This window comes from Apium graveolens, chromosome 5 (assembly GCF_009905375.1).
Source record: "Apium graveolens cultivar Ventura chromosome 5, ASM990537v1, whole genome shotgun sequence".
Lineage (NCBI taxonomy): Eukaryota > Viridiplantae > Streptophyta > Magnoliopsida > Apiales > Apiaceae > Apium > Apium graveolens.
The window spans coordinates 204,254,585-204,263,427 of record NC_133651.1 but is presented as its reverse complement, the minus strand read 5'-3'; the positions used below and the strand labels follow the sequence as shown (position 1 = coordinate 204,263,427).

Here is an 8,843-nt window from a genome sequence, read left to right as displayed (position 1 = left end):
TCTAACTTACAAACACCTACGTACTTATCACTTATAAGTAAATTATTCATTTTAAGTCATAATTTACCAATTTTAAGATTTCCCAACCAGATACGCAACGGAGACACTCATGAAAACCGCAGCACGAGCGAGTCCTCATGTTCTGCAATGGACTGTCTGCCTTCATGCATAATGGAACAATCAGCATTGCTGTGAAGATTAACTATGGAGACAGGGCATCGTAGTCAGAGTGTTGTTTTTATACAACCGCTAAGTAGAATTTTTTAAAAGCTATCTCAACATCAGTATATAGCTTATAGTATAGTTACAGCGAGACATTAAGGAAAACAACTCATGCTGGCCATGATCATTTTATTAAGAGACATATAGGTTGTCAGTATTAATACAAATTCAAGCAACAAACACACTATATATGTACGTACATAAACTGCATCCGCAACGTCCTGTTCTCACGAATGCGATCTTTATTACAAAAACAAACAGAAACAGACAAGTACTAATTCACAGAACATGGATCCATTGCATGCATGAGGAGCTTCATTAATATCAGGTAGCTTCATTAATATTTGGCCCTTCTAATTTGGAGCGTTGATACCAGTATATCTATGGTGTGATCCGGTGCTCGAGTCACGTGGGAAGTTATAGCCATCAGCATCACTAATCTTCTTAAAATTTCCAACAGCTGCATTATTACTGTTAATAGTTTTAGTAGTCCCCTGATCATTACTGTTCACACCACCATCTACCTTTCTGCCAAGTTTTGCATTAACGGTGACAGGAGTTCTCTGATAATGATTTCCGGTGTCCATCTCATTGACTTGATCAGTAGTCGCTGAAGTCAGCACCAAGGATACCATGAGTATTAGCAATGTTATCTTCATCATGATCACTTATATTAATAGTCCTCTTTAAAATCCCTATAATAAACAAGAAACACATTGTCAGTTCCCCTAAATAAAAAAAAACAACTCTATTTAAATGTGTAGAATAAAATATAGGAGAGGTTGTATTTCTATATATCTTATTAAAAATAGCTAGGTTTAGAGCGTACCTTAGATATTTTATGTTACATAGTATATAATTGATGAAGAGGGGCTAGACAGGAGTGTTATATATACTAGCTCGTAATTGCATCGTTTATCATTCGCTGAAAAATATTATATATGATGATTAAATAAAACAATTTTCAACAATTAATGCAGATCTTGATCAATTATTTGATTAGAAAAGGATTGTACTTCGAGAATGTTTCCCCGTCAGGGTTCATCAAAATCGAGTAGTGGTGCAAGTTGAGAGATTGCATTCTCTGGCTAGCTAAATTCAAAACTTTGATAATTATTAATACGATATCTATGTTGTGAGCTATAAATGAAGTATAAAGCTCTAGCTATACAATACATATTGTGTGAAAAAAATTTATTAGGTTACACTTGCTTATGATGAAATTAACCTCCTTCAATAATAAATTGAATTAAGGTAATGTTTGATTAAATAATACAATAATTAATAAGTTAATGTTTGTACTTATCGGTAATCCAACTCTAATTTCTTGATAATACTATTTTTGAAATGACTAAATTCACATATCTCCGACCACCAATTAACCACATCAGCTCTTTACATAGAGTTACAAATTAATGCACGCTATATAATATCTCGATTTATATTTAAATCGAAAATATTTTATATAATTTATATCCGTTTTATATATGATCCAAATATAACGGATATATCAAACTTGGATAAAATATGATTATAAATACGAGCATTTATATATAATTACGAGGAAAGTTTCGAGCTCATATTAATTATGTACCTACCAAAATTATAAATTATGCCTCATAATATCTTTTTAAAAAAAATTATCCTACCCGAACAAGACCCCTAGCCCGTATTCTGTTAAAAGCCAAATACGAGTTACATTTTTAACACATTATATTTCTAAGTAAATAGTAATTTTATAATCTCTTACTAGGTTCCGTAAATTTATTTATTTTATAAAACATGATTTATTTGCCAAAATATAATAATTATCATCATGTATATTTGATACATCTTATAATTTAAGTTTTTAACTTGTTAATTACTATTGTGTTGTTATAATATTATATCAATATATTTTAGAATATATAATCAATTTATAGTTTAAATATAAAAATGTTAGTGAATAATATTTGACTCATATCTGATAAATTATATATTACATGATTTGAAAAAATACGGTATTAGCTCATATCTGAATCACACCACGCAAGATCAGTTCATATCTAACTAAAATGATATTAGACTCGAATCAGGATACTATATCCAACACTAAGTAAATAGATACCATGTTCTACCCGGATCATTTTAAAACTATATATGTGTGATTTAGTTTTATGTTGTCTTCGCAATTTTAAGACTCTAGATATCAAAGAAAAATAATTATATTTGTTTATTTATTTAACATATTTTTAGAAATTTTGAAGATGTGATTAATTCTCAAAAAAAATCTTTAAAAGGTGAAATAATTGAGTGAAAGATAAATTGTGATAGCAAATATTTGACATAATTTCACTTTCTTTTCTTTCCTTAAAAAAATCATGAATATATATGAAAATAAAAAGTTTCATTAAAACTTATGTTTCTCTTTTTTTCCTAGATTAATTTCTTTCAGTTATTAATAAGGAATTCCGGGAACACCGTGTTAACTATAAAAGTTATGAATGAAACATCCTATATACTTAACTTTTGTCAAAGTTTAGATAATAAGGTAAAAAAATTAATATGTTTACATTCTACAATGAATTTAATTTAGACGGTTGGAATTTGCCTACTTAATTTAGTTATAAGAGCAAGTTCAATGTAAAATGCAAAATAGTTATTATTATAATTTGGCACCAAAAAATGTTTTTTGATGCTAAAATAAAAACTTCAACTAGATGTATTTTGAAACCAAATATTTCTTTATTTATGTAAATTTTGTCATTTTCTCCTAAGTTACATTTAAAACACAATAACATTCATTTCATTAATAGTAGTTTGATGATATGGTTAGATGCATAAATGCATGTTTCAAATTTAGAATTAAGGATGCATATTTGCAGCCAAGTATAGAACTTCACTGTAGTTGAAATTTTTGACATTTGGTTTGAAATTATAGAAATGACATCATTTATATAGCATTGCATTGGACTTTCTCAAAGACGCTTGTTTATGAGCCCCTCTATCAAAGCCCCCACTAACATATCAGGACGCGGGTCTTCACACACATTAGATGGGTTCCAATACGTATATGACAATAATACTGGTCATTTATCATAAAATCGACTAAAAAATAAATAACGATCCGGGATAATATTATTGGTAAAAATCAACCGTTTTTGACCAAATAATGACCTAAATAACGGCCGATAAATGCCCAATTTTTTTCCAGGGAAGTTGAATAAACAAGCCGTAAATTAAAGGGATTACATATTACATATTAGAACAATATTTTCTCGAACATTTTTAAATTTTACCTGAAATGTTAAAACATATTATTACGATTGTAGATGCAAATTAAATTATTTTAGGCCCACAAAATTTTGAGCCGGGAGGTTGTGCACAATGAGTTGCTAATAGTTTAGTTTGTTATGGATTGTTTATAATTTATCAACTGGGCACCCGCAGAGCTGAAGGGCTTCCAGTTCCTTGAGCTCGGTTCTTCTGTTCCTTGTAAATGCAAATGCCCCCCAAAATAAGAATGTCCGGGCAGGCTGAGTCAACCTCAGCCAACCAAACTACATCTGTGTGCTTAATGTGATACATCATTCTAATGGAGAATAATTCAGAAAGGCTGTCCACGGTCGACCCCTCACCCCCGGCAATTCTCATGTCATCAATACGTACTAGCATGCATTCATGTTTATGTCTTATAGTACTCAGTTACACATGCTCACATATATATGTATACATATATGTCATTGTATATCTTTACCCCGTTTCATTGTTGATCGGTGGAATATGTTAGCCATTATGTAAATTATGATTATGATAGTAAATCATGAAATTAACGACCACTTTCTTCTAACTAATTGTATCTTTTCATAATCAAAAAATCTGGAGTTGTTTGCTTATCTATCATGGTAGGGTTCTTCTCCCGCTGACAGTACTGCAGCTGATGTAAATCCTTTTCCAACAGCAACAAGAATTTATCAATACTAATTAATTTATTTCACTGTCGTATCAATAGTTTTGTATCTGGAAATTTATATGTTGTTGGTTTTACAACTATTCGAAATTAATGATCCTGTTAATTTAATTTAAATTAAACCGTTAAGTAATAATAGTTAAAATTTATCCAATGCAGCACTTTAATTGCTAGAGTTTGAAATTTATAAATGGTGGTTATATCTTCTTTTTTTACATTAAGAAAATGGCTAAACGCAAATAAGTTACGGTAATGATAATTATTCGGTTGAATTTAGGCGAGACTAAAATTAACCGGTGGCGATTGAATTAAGTAATGTGGCTAAATTCAACTGTTAGCGGTTGTATTTGATTTCGGTCGTATTTAGTCGGTTATATTTGTTTGTAAATTCAACCGCCTAATTACAACTGCGCCTAAATACAACTGCTCTCGATTGAATTTAGCCGCGACTCTTAAATTGAACCAGATATGGTTGTATTCGACTCCAGTTGTATTTATACCTTATTTTCTTGTAGTGTAAGAATTCGATTAAAACGTTTTTACAAGCTGCCGCCCTTTTTCAAGTTTATTCTCTGCTCAGCCGTCGGTGCTATATATCATCGATTTTCACTAGCGAAGAGCTCCAAATATATTCTTTTCCTTTGTTAGTGCACTTGTTTTTCAATTATACTCCTCACTACTTAGGCAAGATTGTTATAATAAAAATATAAGATCATGGACCTGATTACTTAACAAAAATATCTGCTTTCTAGATAGTTTGTTTTGTTAAATAAATCTATTCTTGACTGGTGGAGTTTTTTTGTTTATCATCTCTCCTTATGAGATTTTGATGTGTTTTAATATTTGAGATGTTAAATCTGCAGGATTTTCAAGATTATGATTTAGTAATAAAAAAATTTGTGGTATTGCATTTAAAATCAATAGCTCAAGGTGGATGCGAGGAAGTGAATAATGTGTATGTATAAACTCTTAGAAATCTTCTGATCGCATCTTCCCGAAGATTGGCTTAATTAGTGATATGAAATGTTTTATATCAAATTCTAGCTTATGGTATAGTCCAAAATGGACAGTTCGTACGGAAGGAAAAAGTCTGAAAAGAACAATGTTGTCACTTCCAGCGTCCGCAACCAGGCTTGTTCCAGTACTTTAAAGTTTAAACTATGCTACACTGGGGTCTGGGGCACCTTACTCATTGGACAAAAAATTGAGTTTGAGAAAACTCAAGGACCACCAGTTACTTTAAAATTTATATGATACAATCTATTTGGCAAACTAGGTGCTCTGGTGTGTGTATACATATTTATATATATATATATATATATATATATATATATATATTATATGAGTTTCAACTCATTTTGGTTACCATCAATTTCTCCTTATAGAAATTTCCAGTAAACATTCTAGTGACTTGGAGCAATTTGCTGAAACATATCATATCAGTTAATGTAAACCTCACACTAATCGGAATGAAACCTTAAAACTATACAAGTCATCTTTTTTTTTAAAAAAATTTTCTACAGATACATATATATATATATATGTGAAGATGTTTAATCCTAATGGAATGGTGACTCTATTTCTTGTAAGATACTTGCAAAATTTAATGGATATATCTGGAGCTTATAGTGATTCATAATCAGGGTTCCATCACAGGCAGATTTGTACCAAATCTAATCGTGGAAACATAATTAAGCTCTAAGTTGAATATGCATCAAAGGTATTTATAGAAAAGGTGCTCATAAATAATCATTTTAAATCATTATTAAGCCTTAGTGGGTATGAATTATTAGAATAATGAATAAACAAACCACTTGTTTCTATATAGGTGATGAATAATTTTAGAGGTGTCAAATTGGCACCAAAAATTTATCTAAATAAATTTCATTAATAAAAATATCTTAAATCGCCGGGTCAACAATGTCAAATCATTTGAAACTAAATTTTTGTACCTAATTTGATATGTCATATAGCACAACTCATGTCCTGTACATCTCTCCCAAAATTTCAAGATTTTTTTTAATATTATTTACTACTAAAATAGAAATCGGCACTTTAATATTTTGATTAAATATTGAATAGAAGAATATCATTAAGCTACCAAAGAGGTTGCCTTGAAGGTGTCAACAACTAATAGTTAGATCGAGTACAAGTTATTTGCTCTAAAAAAATTTAAGCTGCAGCTTGCGCCGTTTAGAAAAACTTTTATTGAAGTTACTGAGTTTTGAAATTCACAGAATGTGCATCTAGAACGATTATAGCTATTGATGGGTTTGCTACTAGCTAGTTTGTATTTGATTAAGCTTCTTAATTCTGTCAACAAATTAATTACCTTGGTGGACGGTAATTTCCTATTGTTTTGAGAAAAAAGTAGACTTTAATTAGTGGCTCCAACCGGTAGCCAGTCGCATTTCATATCTTCATATCCCACTAATTAATTGTTCTATTTAAAGTATCCATCTTCACTTGTACAAAATGCAACCTAGCTAGCTTAAGTGTCTAAGCATCTCAAAGCTTGGAAAAACAGGTTATAAGCTCAAGTGCTTAACTCTATAAATAGCAAGTTTATTCTTTAAGTTAATATATCGCCAACTTCATTTATCTGACTTTCTAATTAATAGCTCTAAAACCACTAGCTTGGTTTTGCAGGATAAATTTGAAGAAGTATATTCCAAATGAAGATTTTGTTTCTACTCATAGTGGCCATGATGTTGTTCATGTTCGGAGCTTCCCTAACCAATGCCACACGTCTTCCATTAGGAGAAATTCGTCGGAGTTTAGTTCAACCCGAAAGTAACCCAAAGGCAAGAACCAATGTTCCTAAATCTAGCAATGCTGCGAAAGCTCAGACAAATGAAGATGACAGAAACGAAAGTTATGGTAATTATGGGCATAATAAGGCCGATTCTTCTGGTGAAAGTCACCATACCTATAAGTGTGCAACTATTTCTTGCGACTAAACGTGTTCTACTTTGTGAAATGGTTGGATCGGATGAACTGCTTTGATGAAGAATGTGAAGTAATTAATCACCTTTGTAAGATAACCAGATTTATGTTTTCTAGCATTATATATGTGTGCCGTATCACATATAAAAGATCATCGGAATCTTCTAGGGATTTCAAGTTAATTATCACAAAGTTGTATGATAATTACCTACTAATAATCGGTGTGGTTTTGAATCTATATTGAAGTTATGTATCTCACTAACTTATAATCAATGTGTTATCTCATTTTATCATTTGTTGTTTTTAATCTAAATTTGTCGTGGCTTTATTTACACTAAAAGAAAAAAGGCTAAAAGCCATGGGTTTAAAATCCGTTGCTTTTAGTCATAAACGACTAAAATTGGTGTAATTTTGTACAAAATCGACCGCCTTCTATCGGTGCCTTTTAACCTAGTCGAAATTCTTTTTCGCGGTGGAATTTATATAAAAACGACCGCTTTGGCAATTGCTTTTAATTCAAGTCAAAGTTTAACATCACCTTATTAACATTTTGGTGAAAATTTGAACTTCCCGCTTCTCGATTTTCACTGAATTTTAAATTTCCCGCTTACTTATTAAAGTCACCGAAGACGCTAGTTTTATATAGTCAATTTCAAGGACACAAAAATGGTATGGAGCCTTACATTCTTAATTCTTTAGAATTGAAACCCGTTTCATTCATTTATAAATTTAACTAACCATTCACATTTAATAACATGTGTCAAAACAGAAAAAATGAACAACCAAAAATGACAAGACTTAATTTACATTCCACACACATCCATTAAAAACTATCAAACAAGTACCAAACAACAGCTGCTATATCAAGTTTAAGTTAACTGCTACATAATTTTCTTAAAAGTACCAGTTAACAAAAGTAATTAAACTTATAAAAACTACTCATAAATAGGACAGTAGAACAAATTCGGGTCGAGGTCGTTCTCATCATCCATCTCTAGTAAAAGCCTCGTATGCTCCCCTGGAACTATTTCTGGCGTATCACCCTATATAGACAAAAAATAATGTGCCATTATTTAAGCTATTGAAATTCAGATTTCATGTTCCAATATGCACACGTCAAAAAATATTTTAAAGTCAAATTAAAATCATTATAATCAAATAATAGATGAAGAAGACGTAGCTAATAATACAAAATGTAGGTGCTCAAGCAAGTAGAAGACGTAGCTAATAATACAATGCACTAAAATACAGATTCAATCATCAATTAGGTTAGAAGTCTTGAGGTGAGTCACCGGTTCCCATCATAACACTTACATCCACATAAATATCAATCAATCAATAGATCAAGAATCCAAGACTCAATAGCCGCGTATATTCAGTGTCTTACTTAGGGACATTTGGTTTTTTTTACAACAATTTTAATTTTTAAGAATCCAACAGATGAACTTCAGCAGAAAGGTTCAGTCAGGTATTCAAACTTATGTAATTGAAAAAATATAATAATGGTATAATTTGTGGTGCTAGGAAGTTTCTCGAAACTGAGTTTGATCAGAATTCAGAAAAGGTTCATAAACATGTTTTAATGTGAAAATAAAAAAGAGGGGCATATAATTTCAATTTTTACAACGCGTCTGAGCAAATAAATTATATTAAAGAAGCAGATATCAAGTGTAATCATTTTTTCCTAATCATCCCTCCAAATTTTATTATTTCTCGTTAATAATAC

The 8,843-nt window shown here is 30.8% G+C and overlaps 2 long non-coding RNA genes across 2 annotated transcripts; one reads left to right on the top strand and one right to left on the bottom strand.

The window, feature by feature from the left end:
• Positions 1-317: 317 nt before the first annotated feature.
• LOC141661556 (uncharacterized) lies at positions 318-1,143 on the bottom strand. Its single transcript, XR_012550019.1, has 2 exons — positions 1,052-1,143; positions 318-917 (listed from the first exon to the last, which is right to left on the bottom strand). It is a non-coding gene; the product is annotated as an uncharacterized LOC141661556 (long non-coding RNA).
• Positions 1,144-6,575: 5,432 nt separating this feature from the next.
• On the top strand, positions 6,576-7,410 carry LOC141661554 (uncharacterized). The gene is made up of 2 exons (XR_012550018.1): positions 6,576-6,698; positions 6,821-7,410. It is a non-coding gene; the product is annotated as an uncharacterized LOC141661554 (long non-coding RNA).
• Positions 7,411-8,843: the final 1,433 nt, after the last annotated feature.